We start from the raw sequence: 16,350 nt of genomic DNA, 5'->3' as shown, positions 1-16,350 counted from the left end.
GAAGGGCGCTCACTGCAGGCTGGCCTAGCTACATGCCAGCCTCCAAGCTCCGACCTGAGAGACCGAGGAGCCCGGGTTCCTCCTGGCCTCGGTGCTCTCCGTAGTCCTGGCTGCCTCCTCTAGAGTGCTGTGGGGGAATGAGAAGAAATAATCCTTGCCGTGTCCCTGGTTTCCGCGAACTGCTCGGGATGCAGAAACACAGTTGCCAAAAACCACTTGGCCACGGCAGAAAATTTAGAATTGTGAGCAATTACCGGAAGCAGAGGAAGATTTGCTGCAGTCAGCACGGATACTGGGAAATGGGGCTGAGAATGCGCACGGTGGAATGAGTGACTGGGACCACGTGACCTGAGCACCAGCACTGGTCCGGGTCCTTCTTTAACCTTGAGAACGAGCTCTGAGGGAGGGCCGGAAGGCTCCCTTCACATGTCAGCCTTCTGTGTCTGTAACAAAATACCTGAGATTGGATATTTTATAAAGAACAGGGGATGGTTGTGCAGCGATTTCCTTGAAACTGGAAAGCGGCTCCCAGGAGAAGAATGGGGTCCTTTGAGAATCAAGAAGCTTCCCAAGTTCAAGGAAGGTGAAATAAAATTCTCTAGGGCTCTCCGCACAGAATTAGAGCAGCAGAAAACACCTGCTGGAGAGACCAGCAGTCCAGCGCAGGTTTTCCAGTCTGTTTAGCTGCCTTCAAGTCAGGCAGTGAGCTCTGGTTCCGGCTTTCCAGAGTCACCGCCCATGCTGGTGTGGGCGCTCAGCGATGCAGCGCTCTGAGTAGTGCGTGCTGCTGTAAGCGACTCCTCACACCTTTACCCCTGCTTACTGCCGTACTAGAGCACCATTATCAAGGCAACTCATAGAAGGAAGAGTTTATTTGAGGCTTACGATTCTGGAGGGTGAGTCCATCACCAGCACCGCAGGATAGGAGCATGGTAGCAGGCAGGCCGCAGGGCAGGAGCATGGTAGCAGGCTGGCGTGGGGCTGGAGCGGGAGCTGATTGCTTATGTCGTGAGACACGGGCATGAGGCAGAGAGCGCTAACTGGGAAGGGTGTTATTCTTTTAAAACCTCAGAAGGCCACCCCTTGTGACACACCTCCTCTAACAGGGCTACGGCTAACCTCTCAGGGTTTGTGCTGTGAGAACAGAGGATTAAGTTTGCCGAATGATGCCTTCCACTCTGTATGGCAAAGCAGAAAGGCCTTTGCAGGAGGCCTGTAGCAAGCTGTTCAGACCCCTCACTCTCCGGGACTGGGCGAAATAAAAGCCTGCTTGTTTCAGCAACTAAGCACTCAAATATATGGCTGAGCCCATGGGAGCCACTCCCGTTCAAACCTCCTCACGGCTATCTGGAGTAAATAGACACTTGTTCATTTCTCTCGAGGAAAACATCACTCAACGGGGCTGGAGAGAGAGATCCAGCAGTTGTCGGTTAAGAGCATAGAACTCATGTACAAAATCTAAGAGCAGTGCTCTGTGTGTGTGTGTGTGTGTGTGTGCGCGCGCGCAGCGCTTGTAATCCCGGCTCTGGGAGGCAGAGACAGGCGTGTCCCTGAGGCTCACAGGCCAGCTAGCCTCCTTGGTGAGTTCTAGGCCAGAGAGAGAGCTCACTTTAAAAACAACAACAAACAAACAAACAAGCAAACAAGGTGGATGGTACACTGAGGAGCAATACCAGAGCTTGACTTCAGGCCTGTGCACACACACTTCACACATGCACATGTATACACACATACCTCACACACAGGCACACCTCACACATACACTTCTACCTCACACACATGCTCACACACATATACCTCACACACATGCACATACACATGTACCTCACACACATGCACACACACATGCACACACATGCATACACACATGCACACACATACCTCACACACATGTACACACACACCTCACATACATTCACACACACATACACTTTACAAACATACAAACACATGCACATGCATACATTACACACATTCATACACATACCTCACACACATGCACAGACTCACAATGTGCAATACACACATGTATACACATGTGTATACATACTTCACACACTCACATATGCACACTTATACATGCACAGTGGAAGCAGGAAGAAAAGCTTGCCTTTTGAGAGAAACTTTTAAGGCAGAGTTTGCCATGATACGAAGCATCATTTCTCACAGGCATTTCTTCTCATAGATTTGCCTCCTTACCGAGTAAACCTGTTCACCTGACTTTCACAATTGATTGCTTGTCAAATTCTGGTTTCTCTGTAGTTGCGTTTCTGAGGTTGGGAACTATTGACAAGTTGGGAGACTTCTGGGTCTTTCTAACTAGATTTCTTCACAAATGGAAATATCAGGCCAACAGCACATTCTCAGTTGTAGCCACCATGTCCAACGCATGACCACAGAATGCATTGCGTGCTGACTTCTCTGCCACAAATCCAGGCAAGTAAAGTTCAGACACACAGCCCTAGTTGCTTGAGACCATTTCACAAAAAGGACTCTCAGGACTTCAGTTGTACTGGTGACTTTCAAATATCTGGTGACTGTTAGGTTAACTCTTGTAATTCCAGAAACTGTGGTTTGGTATCAGTAATTCTAAGTCAGGCTATTGCACAGAGCAGAAGAATAAAATGTTAAGGGGGATTGTTTGCTGAGAGCCCCTCAGGAAGGCGATGGCTTGGGTGAATTTTGTCCTCCAGGCTCTCCCAGAGCTTCAGTTTGAGAGACACTAGGAGGGCGTGGCTTAGAACTGGTGGAATCCGGTCGGGGGAGGCCGGCAAACAGATTTTCCTTCTCTTTGAACTTATCTGGTGTAACTGATGATGGTGTTAACTGTGAAGATGTGTGTGGTGATGTCAGGGCTGGAGGCTTAACATAAGGAAATTGTCAGAAGACGTTTAGATCTCTGTTTCAGAATCTCTGTTTCTTTTCATGCTAACTGCTCCAGTCTCTGCCCTCACCTCTCTCTCCAGGATGCATCTGTAGTTCACTCAGCATCCCCAGCAGAAGAAGTTTCCTTAGGAGAGGACAGTGATCCTGTACCCTGTATTGACATCCTTCAAATATCTTCTGGCTTGGTAAAAAGACAGCGGCCATTGAAGCAGCTTTGCTGTGCAGGTCTGAAGCATTTACCCTTCCTGTAACCTCCCTTCTGTGAGGGAATCAGAGGACAACTTGTCAGTGTTGTTTGTTCTTTTCCTTCCCCTTTGTGGGTCCCAGGGATGGAACTGAAGTCAGTCTTGCTGGCTGGCACCTTTATCCACAGAGCCATCTTGCCAGACCTGCCTTAGATTTTGGGGCAAGTTGTTTCAGAGTGCATGGAGACGACCGTTTTTCCATATTGGCTGGCCACTAAGTTCCAGGGTCTGCTTGTCTTCAATCCCCAGTGCTGGGGTTCCAGTGGTGCTAGGCCCTGTCCTCATTTTTATGTAGGTGCTGGGAATCCCCACACACACTTGTGCAGCAAGCCCCTTACGTATCCATCCATCTCCCCTAGCACGTGGAATGTGACTCTTTAATCTCCTCCATGTACGCACTTATTATCCTGTCATTTAATTTCACTCGACACCATCCAGGCTGTGACTTGATCTCTTAAATTTTATTTTAAATTACTGTCTGTCTGTCTGTCCATGCATGTGCTGTGGCTTGCAAGTGGAGGCAGGACAGTTCTCACAGTTGGCTCTCTCCTTTGTGAATCTCGGGATTGGACTCTGTGGTGAGGTTTGGGAGTAAGCGCCTTCACCCCTGACAGCTCCTCCTTGAGGAAACACAGGACAATGTCTTACCTGTGGAATGTGAGGCTTTCTAGAACTGAACAGGACTTTCTCCTCTTCAGAGGAGTGGATACCAGTGAAGGGGATCTGCAACTTGTTTGTTTGTTTGTTTGTTTGTTTGTTTGAGACAGGGTTTCTCTATGTAGCCCTGGCTGTTCTGGAACTCACTCTGTAGACCAGGCTGGCCTCGAACTCAGAAATCTGCCTGCCTCTGCCTCCCAAGTGCTGAGATTAAAGGTGTGCACCACCAGCGCCCGGCGCTCTGCAACTTTTAATAAATACTTACACGTGGTTTTGTGTGACTCTCTCTGCACAGCAGGGTGCTGCAGCAACAGTCTACCCATATCTGTTAGTTTTCTTGCCTGCCCTAAGCCCCTGGTACTCCCCCCCCCCCAGTTACCTGGCAACAGCCAGGCAGTCTAGCCCACTATAAAAGGAGATGCTTGGCCCCTCCCCATCTCTTGCCTCTTTTCTTCTCTTCTCTCCTGCTCTCCCGCGCTCCCCCTCTCTCTTCTTACTGTTCTCCTTCCCCAGTCTTTCCCTCTCCTTCCCCTTGACCATGGCCAGCTTTCATCTCTCTCTCTCCCTCCCCTCTCTCATCCTATTCTTCTACAATAAAGCTTTAAAATCACGGGCTGTCTCTTATCTAAACCTGCTGGGCTGGAGCAGTGGAACAGGTCTCTCAGAGTTTCCAGCTGCCAGACTGGACCAAGGACTCGCACCCCACCCACACCCACGGCCTGGACCCCACCCCCACCTCCAATCCCACCCATGGCCTGGTCTCCTCCACAGGTACCCAGCCCCACACAAATGGACTAGAGACCCTGTTAGAATCATTTCTACCGACACTCACTGAATTTTCTAGGAATCCTTTATGCTCAACCCTTTGAAAGACTTCAGACTTCTGCAGCCTATTGTGAATCAAACAGGACTGATTAAAGATGGTGGCCATCACATGCTAACAACTCTCAGTTGCAAATGTATACTTCAGAACTTACACATCCTTTGAATGTTACTATGTATTCAAGACAAATATTAGCATTTCATTAATCCAGCCTCAAAATCAACAGCATCTTGTCAATTTACCCTATACAAATTCATAAACTACAAACCAACAGAAATAAGTGGCCTAGGTCTGGAAAGCTTGCTCAATGGTTAAGAGCCTGTTCTCCCTGTTGCCACATTTGCATGGTCACGGAGTGTCTACCTCAGGGTACCATGTGCAGCCAGAGGTAGAATGAGTTATGTGCAGAGTTAAGAAAAGGGTCGTGCCTGGCAGGCACTCACACAGGAAGCAAAGTCGAGCTGGGTGTCTGGTGGAGCCTTCCCATCAGGACCTGAGAGCTTGGCCTCTTGTGCATCAGCCCTGCTCCGCCACATTCTCTCCAGAGGAGGCCTTCAATATCCACAAGGATGACACAGACTCTGGTCCTTGTGCAGGTAACTACATGACCCAGGCTGTAAGCAAAGGCTCTTATTCTGAGCCAGGTTCTCTTGGTGCAGCCCTGTTGATCTTGAATTTATAGCTGCACCACCTTTAACTCTGAGCCCTGGGGGTCATATATGAGCACCACCATGACTGGCTTCTGGGATCCTTGACTTTATAAATTACATTTGGAGTGGAGAAGCCTTCTAGGCTTGCCAATACAGATTGTCTTTCCACCCTGTCCAACTCCACCCTGGGCTCTAATGTCTATCTTCAGTCAGCTGGGTCAACCACAAGCTATCAGAGAACTGAGGATGGTGTCATGCTCCCCACCTACAATGAAAAGAACAACTGGTCTACCCAGACCAGGAATGGTCTGCCTTGAATCCTCATTAGAACGGCTGAAAGATGCTGCATGGTCTTGGTTCAGTAGTCTGCTGAGTAATCAAAGGAGGAAATTTGACTTTCTTTGGAATCTAGCTAAGCAAGGGGCCAGCACCGTGTCTTGACCAGTCATGAAGACAAAGACAGAAGGAAGGATATGGGTCTAATTTCATTTCTATTTTCAACAGTGTCCTTTTCCTTGGTGTAGTCCTACATAAGCCTGACAAATTCCCCATGAACCATGGAGGTGCTGGAGGCAGCTCCCGGCAAGCCCAGCCTCTAGCCCTTCCTTGAGAACTCCTTGAAGGGATAAACAGTATCCAATTCAGAGTGTGATAGACTTGAGAGGATACTGTGGGTGGCTGCTGCGAATGGCTGTGTGCTCAGGAGCAGGAGGGGGGACATGATCAGAAGGATGAAGCCTGCACAGTCTAAAACCTGCAATTCCAGCACTTAGGGAAGTAGAGGCAGAAGGATTGGGATCCAAAGTCAGCCTAGAGTGCACCAGGCCCTGTCTCCAAACAAACAGAAACAACAGAAATTTAATTAGGTTTCTTTCTTTTTTAAAATTTTATTTTGTTTTCAATTTCTCTCTGTATCTCTCTGTCTCTCTGTCTCTGTCTCTCTCTCTCTCTGTGTGTATGTGTGTAGTATATGATAATTTGGAAGGCCGGGGGCATCAGATCTCCCTGGGGTTGGAGTGAGTGGCATCTGTGAGTCCCCTGATATGGGCTTTGGCGACCAAACTTATCCCAACTCAGGACCTTTGGAAGAGTAGTGCTCTTAAATCGTAAGCCGTCTACCCATCTCTCTGAGGGTCTCTTTAAGTCAGGACATTATCATGGTGAACCACATCACAAGCTAGGCCAACCATGTCTTTGTAAACCTCTCTCAATGTGCCCCCTGCAGTGACTGAGGGCAGCTGTTGTAAATAGTACACTAGCCTTATGGTCTATTGTCGACCAATGGTGTGACCTTGGTTAGAGTCACGAATGGGTCTGCACTTTAAACTCCCTACCCTGTCTAAATTGTGGTGTGGTGTGGTGTGGTGTGTGGCCTGTTGCCTGGAACCAAGTGATGATCCCTGCTCACAGAGGGCAGCACAGGAGAAACAAAGATGCCACGCTGTTATTAACACTTCCCATGGATCCTGGCCCAGAGCCTGAGCCACCTTAACATTTCTACACCAGCTACGCAAGGCTTTCTCTGCCCACAGACCATTTTGTACTGACAGCACATTTTGCTGTTGGCAGAGACAGAGAGGACCTGGTCAGCTGTCTTTGGCCACACAGACAAAGCAGCCACGTGTTTTCTGCCTGCGTGTAAGTGTGCCAGTGTGCGTAGAGAGGCAGCCCGAGTCACAGTTGGCCTTCTGACGGCCTCCTGCTGGAGTACCGGTGAGAAAGGAACAGTCAAGGGCCGGTGAGATTGGTCAGTGGGTAGAGACGCCTGCTGCCCAGCGGCAAGTTCTGAGTTTGATTACTGGGACACACAGTAGAAGGAGGAAGTTGTCCCATGAACTCCACATGTGCGGAGCCTGCCAGCCTCGCCTCTGACATAAGTGTTAGAAAAAGGAAATAAATCCGACATTATGAACAGGACTTCCGAGCTCCAAGGAGAATCCTGAACGCTCCTTTGTGGCAGATCCCTCCTGACCAGGGTCGGCGACAAGCAGCTGAGTTCCTCAAAGGGTAGAAGAGCTGGGTTCACTTACTGCCTCTTCCTGCGGCAGAAAGTTCTAGAGCCAGGTCCTTTCCTGCTCTCCAAGCTGCCTCTTCGTGCAGCTAGGAAAAGGTGAGCTTAGACGATGCTGAGAGTCTAGGAGTCACCCACATTCTGAAACTCCTTTACCCTGTAAAAGATTTGGCCGCAGTTAGACAGACACGTACATTCGTAGACTACACGGAGGAGTGAAAACTCCTTAAAGGAGAAGGAATAAAAGCAAAAGAGAAGAAGGCGGGATGATAATAGGAGAGGTGTGACAGCCTGTGAGGCGGGGAGCCCAGGACACTCCTGTTCCCTGGGGCCTTGCGGGCGGGCGATGTCCACGGGCTCTGGATTTGACTCTACCGTGGGACACAGCTCCTCTCGCAGACCTCAGGGACTGGCGGAGCGCAGCTCTCCATTGCATGAGCGTCTGCTTGTCTGCTCGCTCCCTTTCAAGATTCCTGATGCCAGTGGTAACTGGGTTACTGCCTTCCGTCTGAAGGATGATGCCCGAGCTGGGTTCAGATTCCAGCATCTGCCCTGAGAAGTGCACAAACTGCCTGGGATCCCAGCTCCCGGGGAAGCTGGCGCCCTCTTCTGGTCTCCAGTGGGCACTGCGCCACTTTCACAATTAAAATAGATCTTAAAAATTAGACAGTTATAAATGTCATTAAACTGTTGTAATTGGCTAGTGATGTCAGCGGTGTGTCAGAACTAGTTGTTTTAGGATGAAGTACGTTCAGAGTGCATGTTGCCGTCCCTCATATCAATAGAAACGAATAGCTATCTGCAACAAACAAGGATAAAAGTAGAAAAGAATTTCAGCAACCCAGCAGAAAGCAAGAAAGGCTAAGAAGAATTTAATGCATACAATTCACATAAAAATACATACAAATATAAACTGGGCTTCTATTTAAATGCAAAGGAAGAAATAACTAAGAAAATAAACCCTCAGACTGTCAGCCACGTGTCCCAGAGTCATGTACAAGTTTTCTCAAATGTAAAGGGGTACTGAGAGATAGCTCAATGGTTATCTCAGCAAGGCTAAGGATGGGCTTTGTATCCCCAGAACCATGTTGCCGAGTTGCAGAGGTGGCCTGCTTGTAATGCTACAGTCAGATGGCAGAGACAGGGATCCAGAGCTGGCTGTGAGCTAGCCGCATTGGTGAGCTCTGGGTTTGATTGAGACATCCTGGATGGATAAGGTAGAAAGCAAAGGAGGATGATTCCTGACACGAACCTTGGTCCCTACATGCTCCTATGCTCACACATGTGTGCATCTGCACACATGCAAAGACCATGCATAAGCACACGCGCAACAGACACACACAAATGGGGTGCAGTGACTTGGGAGAGTATTTGCAGCTAATTTTTGTTTAGCATGCTTTATTGGGGGAGGGGTTCAGCCCAGAATAAAGCTGGCACAAGGTCGCTAGGCAAAACCCGTGCGCTTCTTCTGGTGTTGGGTTGGGCAAGGGACTCGATGGCGCTTGTGGAGAGGGTGGCTGAGACCTAAAGGAAATGCCACTTGAAAACACCCAAGTGCTTTTAGATGTCTCCTCCCTCGAGTGCTCCTCCAGGAGCCGGGCATGGCATCCTCTCAGACCTCCTTGGGATGCCCTTTCTGACGGCGCTCAGCAGCCAGCATTACACTTTTAAATAGTCTATTGATTTTCCCGTTTCTTGGCCAGCGAGTCCTCCCGGCTCTGTTGACACAGCAGAGCTCACGCCGCCCTTTCTCTGAGCTCTGTGTGCAGTGCACAGAGCCAGCTTGGCACACCTTGGGTGTATCACAGCCTGGAGGATGCCTGCAGAAGACCTGCCCCTTCCTGGATGGCGTGTACGAGTCGTGAGTGGACCAGCTCACAGATGGGACTGGGGACATCCAGAGGCTCCTTAGGGTGCTAGGGAAAGATGGAGAGGTGGCACCCACCCGGGAGCTCTGGTTCATTTGTCCTTGTCCCTCAGACCTGCCTTGATGCCCACACTTATTCTGCCTGGAGAGCAGGTGGCTGCTGTCATCTCTTGCTGAGACAGAGCCCAGAATCCAGAGGCTGAGCCTCACCTCAGTGCTTGTGACGCAGCCAGAGCCCAGCCAGGTAGATGTCAGCACAGCCCCTGACTGTATCTGTGTGTACTGGAATTCCTGCACAGCCTCACCCCCAACAGATACCCAATCTCCCACACTGTTCTGTCTTCTTTCCCCTCCATTCCCAACCCTTTCTCCACCTCCAGGCATCCCTGTCTTTTAAGAATACAATGTAGTTATCTTGAGTCAGAAGACAAAAGAATGTTTGTTGTGACCACATTTGGAAGCGTTCTAACTGGCCCAGTTAGTGTGCACATATGTTTTTTCCTTCTTTTAATGCTTGTGTGTATTTATGGGCATGTGCACGTGCATGTGCACACATGTGTGCACATGTGAGTGTGGAAACATGTGTGTACACATGTGTGTGCACATGTGAGTGTGTGCATGTGGAGGTCCGTGGACAATCCTGAGTACTGGCCTCAGGAACGTCCCCTCTGTCCCTTGAGGCAGGGCTCTCCTTGGCCTTGTATTGAGTTACTTTTTTGTTGTTCTGATAAAACACTGAAGCCCAAGGAAACCTAAGGAAGAAAGAGTTTATTATGGCTTACAGCTCTAGAGAGAGAAGAGTCCTTGTCCATAGAGGAACAGAGGTGTGGCCACAAGCACATGGTGGCTGGAGCAGAAGCCGGGAGCTCGCACCTTTAACCACAAGCATGAAGCAGAGAGGGAAACCTGCAAGTAGCATGAAGTCTTCAAACCCTCAAAGCCCGCGTCTGGTGACCTTCTTCCTCCAGGAAGGATGTACCCTGCGAACCTCCCCAAACAGCACCACCAACTGGGGACCGAGTAACCAAACACTCATCCTGAGGGGGACAGTTAAACTGCTTCAGGCCTAGAGATCAGAAATTGGGGTCTGCTGCCTGCCCAGGGAGGCTGAGGGGTTCTCGTGTGTCTAACTCTCAGAGCTGGGGCCACACTCATGGAATCCGCACACGTGTAATCCACACGCCCAGCACCTTCACTTAAGCTCTGGAGATCAAACTTAGGTCTTCATGGTTGCAAGGCAAGTGATGCACTGCTGTCTGTCCAGCCTCAACTCAGACGTGAGGTTACCTTACATTATAAACTGTGGTGTTCTCACCGACTCTCCTCAGCATGTGAGTATCAATCAGATCAATGTCCAAATGCTTGTTTTTAAGAGCTGTCATTTCAGTATCCGACTTGCGTTTCATTAAAGAACCGCTCAGTGTCAGTACAAGATCAGTACAGTGTCTTCAACCATTTTGTTTCTGTCTCCCCAGTGTGAGCAGGGATGGGGTTGGGAGGAGCATAGGGCGTGGGTGTGTTACAAGCACTCACTGCCACACTCACCATCCACCTCGCTTCAGCCGGTGTTTGCTGGCACTGCCTGGGCAAAGTGCCTGTGTTTTGTGTTCCAGCAGAGGTCGCAGTGGTGTCATGTGACATGGCCTAGGTGCATGCTGCTAAGGACACTTCAGGTTCATCCTGGGCTTGACTGAATTCACATTTGATGGTTGAATATTCAGAAATGTCACCATTGCCTATTAGTTAATTAGTTAATTAGCTAATTAATTAATATTTGACAGAGTGTTTCTCTGTGTAGCCCAGGTTGGCCTGGAACTCACTCTGTATAGGCCAGGTTGGCCTTGATTCAGAGATTCGCCTACCTCTGCCTCCTGAGTGCTGGGATTAAAGGCATGTGCCGCCATGCTGGGTTTCATTTCCAAAATCTTATGACTCCCCTCCCGCCCCCCATCATGGGATTGAGTGCTGGGTAGTGTTTGTGTCAACTTGACTCCAGCAAGGACCGTCTGAGATGAAGGAACCCCAGTCGGGGAATTGCCTCATCAGACTGACCTGTGGGCAAGTCTGAGGGGCGTTTCCTTAATTAGTGGTTGGTGCCAGAGGGCCCAGTTCACGGTGGGTGGTGCCACTCCCGGGGGCAGACAGTCCTGGGCTGCATAAGAAAGGAAACTGAGCAAGTCAGGGAGGGAGCAGTGCTCTGCCTGCTCCTGCTTCAGCTCCGCCCTGACCGTCCCCAGTGATGAAGTGTGACCTGACCTGAGAGCTGTCAGCTGAGATAAACTCTTTCATCACTCCAAGTTCCTTTTGGTCGCGGTGGTTTATCACGGCAACAGAAACTAAACTGAGACCGGTTGGGAGCCACGGCTTATTATTATGTCTTGTTATCTTTCTCTGTGTGCGCGCCCAGTGGAAGAGGACAGCGTGTGGTGGTCGGTTCTCTCATTCCACCACAAGGGCCCCAAGGGTCAACCTCAGACCATCAGGTTCTGGGGCAGGCGCCTCTGCCCACTGAGCCATCCCACCAGCCTCGAGGCCCACAGTTTAACAAACGCTTCGGTGATGTCTGTCTTTTTAGGGTTTATGGAGGGTGGTGTGCTGGTGATGCCAGGTCCTCTCAGGCCACCAGAAGGGTGTTGCCTTGGCTGTGTAACAGCTGACTTTTTCAGAGGATCAGGGAATAGGAGAGGTCTTGTGAATAGAAGGCGCTTGGGAGAGGGACAAAAAGGGATTGTGATCTTCTCCTGAAAGGGCTGTGGAGAGAACCAGGGAGGGCGGGCAGGGAGGAGCTGGAGCCAACAGCTCTCTGCCCGCCCTCCTCATCCCCACTCCCCCAACAGAGAGACTGGAGAGACTGCTGCTGACAAAGCAGCCAGATGCTGCCCGCTTTTCTCAGATGAGCGCACTGGGATCCGATCTTCCCATCCATCTCCCCGTCCAGGCCCGTTTATTTTGGGCGCTCGCATCCGCCTGCACGTGGGACCACCCAGCCGCTCCTCGGGACCTTGCCTCAGCGCAGACTCTCCGGGCCCAGAGATCATCATATTTGCTAAAAACAAGTTACAAGTTAGAGGGGTGGGTCAGAACCGTGTTGGGCGACAGCGTCAAGCACCTGTAGGGTAGACACTAATCAGGCCGCAGGACAGCGCTGGATCCCTCGAAGCGGTTTGTGTCAAGCTCATTATTAAATGTCGGCAGATAAAAATTATGCAATCAGCGAAGTTCTGATTTCCTTCCAGGTCCTACTGTAGGTATTGGGGACAGAGTGAGGAATGACAGGAGCAGACCCTGTTCCCCAAAAGACCTTACATTTTGGCGGGCAAGGCAGGACATAAAACATCGCCGCCCCCCCTCCCGCCGTTTGGTTGCCTCTCCCTTTGTCTATAACTATGGATGCTGATACGATCTCATGCACGCTTAGTGGGTGGGGAAGACTTACAGGAAGAGAAGAAATTCTAATTGTGGGCTGTTCACTGTGCTAATCTCGGCCCAGAGTGGCTGCTTTAATATACATTCAAGAGGCCTGAGCCCTGGCTCAGTGGAAGGGGGTCACAACCACCTCTAACTCCAATTTCAGGCCATCCAATGCCTCTTCTGACCTCTGCTGCCTCCTGCACTCGCATGGTGCACGCGCCTACACTCAGACGCATGCGCCTGCACTCAAGCACACGCGCCTGCACTCAGACACACGCGCCTGCACTCAGGCACACGCGCCTGCACTCAGACACACGCGCCTGCACTCAGGCACACGCGCCTGCACTCAGACACACGCGCCTGCACTTAGACACACGCGCCTGCACTCAGGCAAATGTGCCTGCACTCAGACACACGCGCCTGCACTCAGACACACGCGCCTGCACTCAGGCAAATGTGCCTGCACTCAGACACACGCGCCTGCACTCAGACACACGCGCCTGCACTCAGGCAAATGTGCCTGCACTCAGACACACGCGCCTGCACTCAGACACACGCGCCTGCACTCAGACGCACGCGCCTACACTCATGCACACGCGCCTGCACTCAGACACACGCGCCTGCACTCAGACACACGCGCCTGCACTCAGGCAAATGTGCCTGCACTCAGGCACACGCGCCTGCACTCAGGCACATGCGCCTGCACTCAGACACACGCGCCTGCACTCAGGCAAATGTGCCTGCACTCAGACACATGCGCCTGCACTCAGACACACGCGCCTACACTCAGGCACACGCGCCTGCACTCAGGCACACACACAAGCATATAAAGTCATATAATAAAAATTTTAACACATGTTTAAATTGAGATGATCAGAAACCTTAGGTTATCAACGTCACCAACCATTTCAGTTATCACTGTTACTACCATCTGTGGCGAACGGCCACCCAACCAGTCAATGCAATGGAATAGGCCTCCACCATCCCAGGGAGTCTGCTGGACCTCACAGCACTCTGCGGTGGGTGCTTCTGCTCCCCTCCAGTATAGGAGCTATACAACAACCTTGTTATAACGTATTGCATTCCGTGTCTACATATTTATCGTAAGCAAATGGCTCGCATAACTGTGGACTGTGATGATCTGAGGGCGACCCAGCAAGCTCTCGGTCAGGAGAGGTGATGATGTGGTTGTGGCTGAGTGTGGAGGATGAGGACTCGGGGGACACTGTGGAGCAGTTCCTGGAGGAGGCTGACTGCTCCGGAAGAGCGTGTGTCTCCACAAAGAGGCAGGAAGGAGCCAGGGCTCGAATCCCAAGGTCAATGTGCAGTTCTCAGGGTAAGGCTTCTTTTTGTGTCAGACTTTAACAGCTGAATGAGTCCTGGTGTTAGCTTTATGTCACCGTGACAAAGCACCTGAGACTGAAAGGGGGGGAAATCTATTTTGGCTCACAGTTTAAGAATGGCTATTTTTAAAAAATGATTTATTTTACTTTTTATTCATGTGTATCTGTGCGTGCATGTGTGTGTGTGTGTGTGCACATAGGTGCACTTGAGTGTGCCTGTGGATGCTACCAATGGATGCTGGGTCTCTTGGAGTTAGAAAACAGGCAGTTGTGAGCTGCCCGACATGGGTTTGGGGACCTGATTTCAGGTCCTCTGCGGGAATAGCATGTGTTCTTAATCTCTGAGCATTGTGCAGTCTCAATTTCAGAGTTTGTGGCCCGTGAGTCCAGACTGCACTGTTTCAGGCCTGTGTTGAGGCAGAGCATCATAGGAGCAGTCCAGGGGGGAATCACAGGCCCTCACCTGAGGACAGCCTGGAGGCAGAGGCAGAGTGACAGGGAGACAGAGACGATGACACAGAGACAAAGGGGTTAATGGGGTGCCTGCCACTGAGCCTGGAGGATGTCCCACTGACTTATAGCAGTGCCACCGGCAGTAGGCCAAACAAATGGCTTCTGAGAGTCATTTGAAGCCCAGCCCTGACAAGCCTGTCTACACTGGAGACAACACACTTTACTCCTTGTTTTGGGGAAGGTTAACCTTGGGCTGTGGAGATGGCTCAGAGCTTAAGGTGCCTGCCACACAGACTTGAGGGCTGGGGTTCAGATCCCCAGAAGCCAGGGATCTAAATGTTGGGTGTGCATGGGCCTGTCTGTGATTCCAGCATCGGACTGAGCTATCAAGACCAGCCAGAGGGGTCGGCTCTGGTTTGAATGAGAGACCTCAATGAATAACCTACCTACTCACGTGTGTTCACATACATGCAAACCAGAATACCCGTGTGCACACTGCATGCATACACCACACATACACACTGCACATGTATACCACACATACCACACGCACATACTGCACACATACAGTGGTTGCTACTTTGTTTCCAACCCAGTTCCCCAGTAAAAGAAAGCTCAACTCAATCAGTTAACAAAACAAGCTACAAGCCTAGATCGGGCGACCTCCCACTACACTACTCTATTCCATCTATATTATCCCATAGAACTTGCGGTTTCTCCAGCTGGTCAGTCATACGACTGTAGTCAGGAGCAGAAAGCAATGAACACACCTGTTTGGTCTGCTTGCTCACTGCCCACCCTCCACTAGCCTTCCTCACTCTTTTAAAAGAGTATTTATTTCTGCTGGTGGGGTTGCAAATTAGTACAACCACTCTGGAAATCAGTCTGGCGGTTCCTCAGAAAACTAGGCACGTCACTTCTGAAAGATCCTGCTATACCACTCCTGGGCATATACCCAGAGGATTCCCCAGCATGTAATAAGGATATGTGTTCCACTATGTTCATAGCAGCCCTATTTATAATAGCCAGAAGCTGGAAAGAACCCAGGTATCCCTCAACAGAAGAATGGATGCAAAAAATGTGGTATACACACACACACACACACAATGGAGTACTATTCAGCCATTAGAAACAATGAATTCATGAAATTCTTAGGCAAATGGATGGAGTTGGAGAACATCATACTAAGTGAGGCAACCCAGTCTCAAAAGATCGATCATGGTATGCACTCACTGATAAGTGGATATTAGCCTGGAAAACTGGAATACCCAAAACATAACCCACACATCAAATGAGGTACAAGAAGAATGCAGGAGTGGCCCCTGGTTCTGGAAAGACTCAGTGTAGCAGTATAAGGCAAAACCAGAACAGGGAAGTGGGAAGGGGTGGGTGGGAGAACAGGGGGAGGGAAGGGGGCTTATGTGACTTTTGGGGAGTGGGGGGCCAGAAAAGGGGAAATCACTTGAAATGTAAATAAAAATATATTGAATTAAAAAAGCTTGTCTTACCAAAACAAACAAACAAATAAACAAACAAAAAAGTATTTATTTTGTGTGTATGAATGTATGTATGCCCCCTGTGGATGCAGTACCCAAAAATGCCAGAAGAGGGCGGTGTTGTTCCATTGCCTGGAAATGACTTTCTGGCCAGCAATCTAGTGTATAAACCCACACAGATGCACAGACACACATAATTACAAATAAAACACATCTCTACAAAAGTGTGTTCTTTATGAATACACAAATGTATGAGTATCCCTCAGGAAGCCCAGCAGGTCTTAGGAACCAGGTCTTACTAGGAACCAGGGACAAAGCCGGAATATGTGACATATTATGCCAAGTGTGTCCACATGCTCCCGGGGTAGCTCCTGAAATCTGAAATTCAAGAGGAAAGAGGTGAACCACAGGCTTCATAACTGGGAATCAGAGCACTTTCTAAAGCATGAGACTATTAGGCATTCTTTTTTTTTTTTTTGAGTCATTTTTACTGTGGCAGAGATTCAAA

Source organism: Apodemus sylvaticus, chromosome 7 (assembly GCF_947179515.1).
Source record: "Apodemus sylvaticus chromosome 7, mApoSyl1.1, whole genome shotgun sequence".
In the NCBI taxonomy this organism is placed as follows: domain Eukaryota; kingdom Metazoa; phylum Chordata; class Mammalia; order Rodentia; family Muridae; genus Apodemus; species Apodemus sylvaticus.
The sequence above is the reverse complement of the archived record's forward strand: the minus strand, read 5'-3'. Positions refer to the sequence as shown.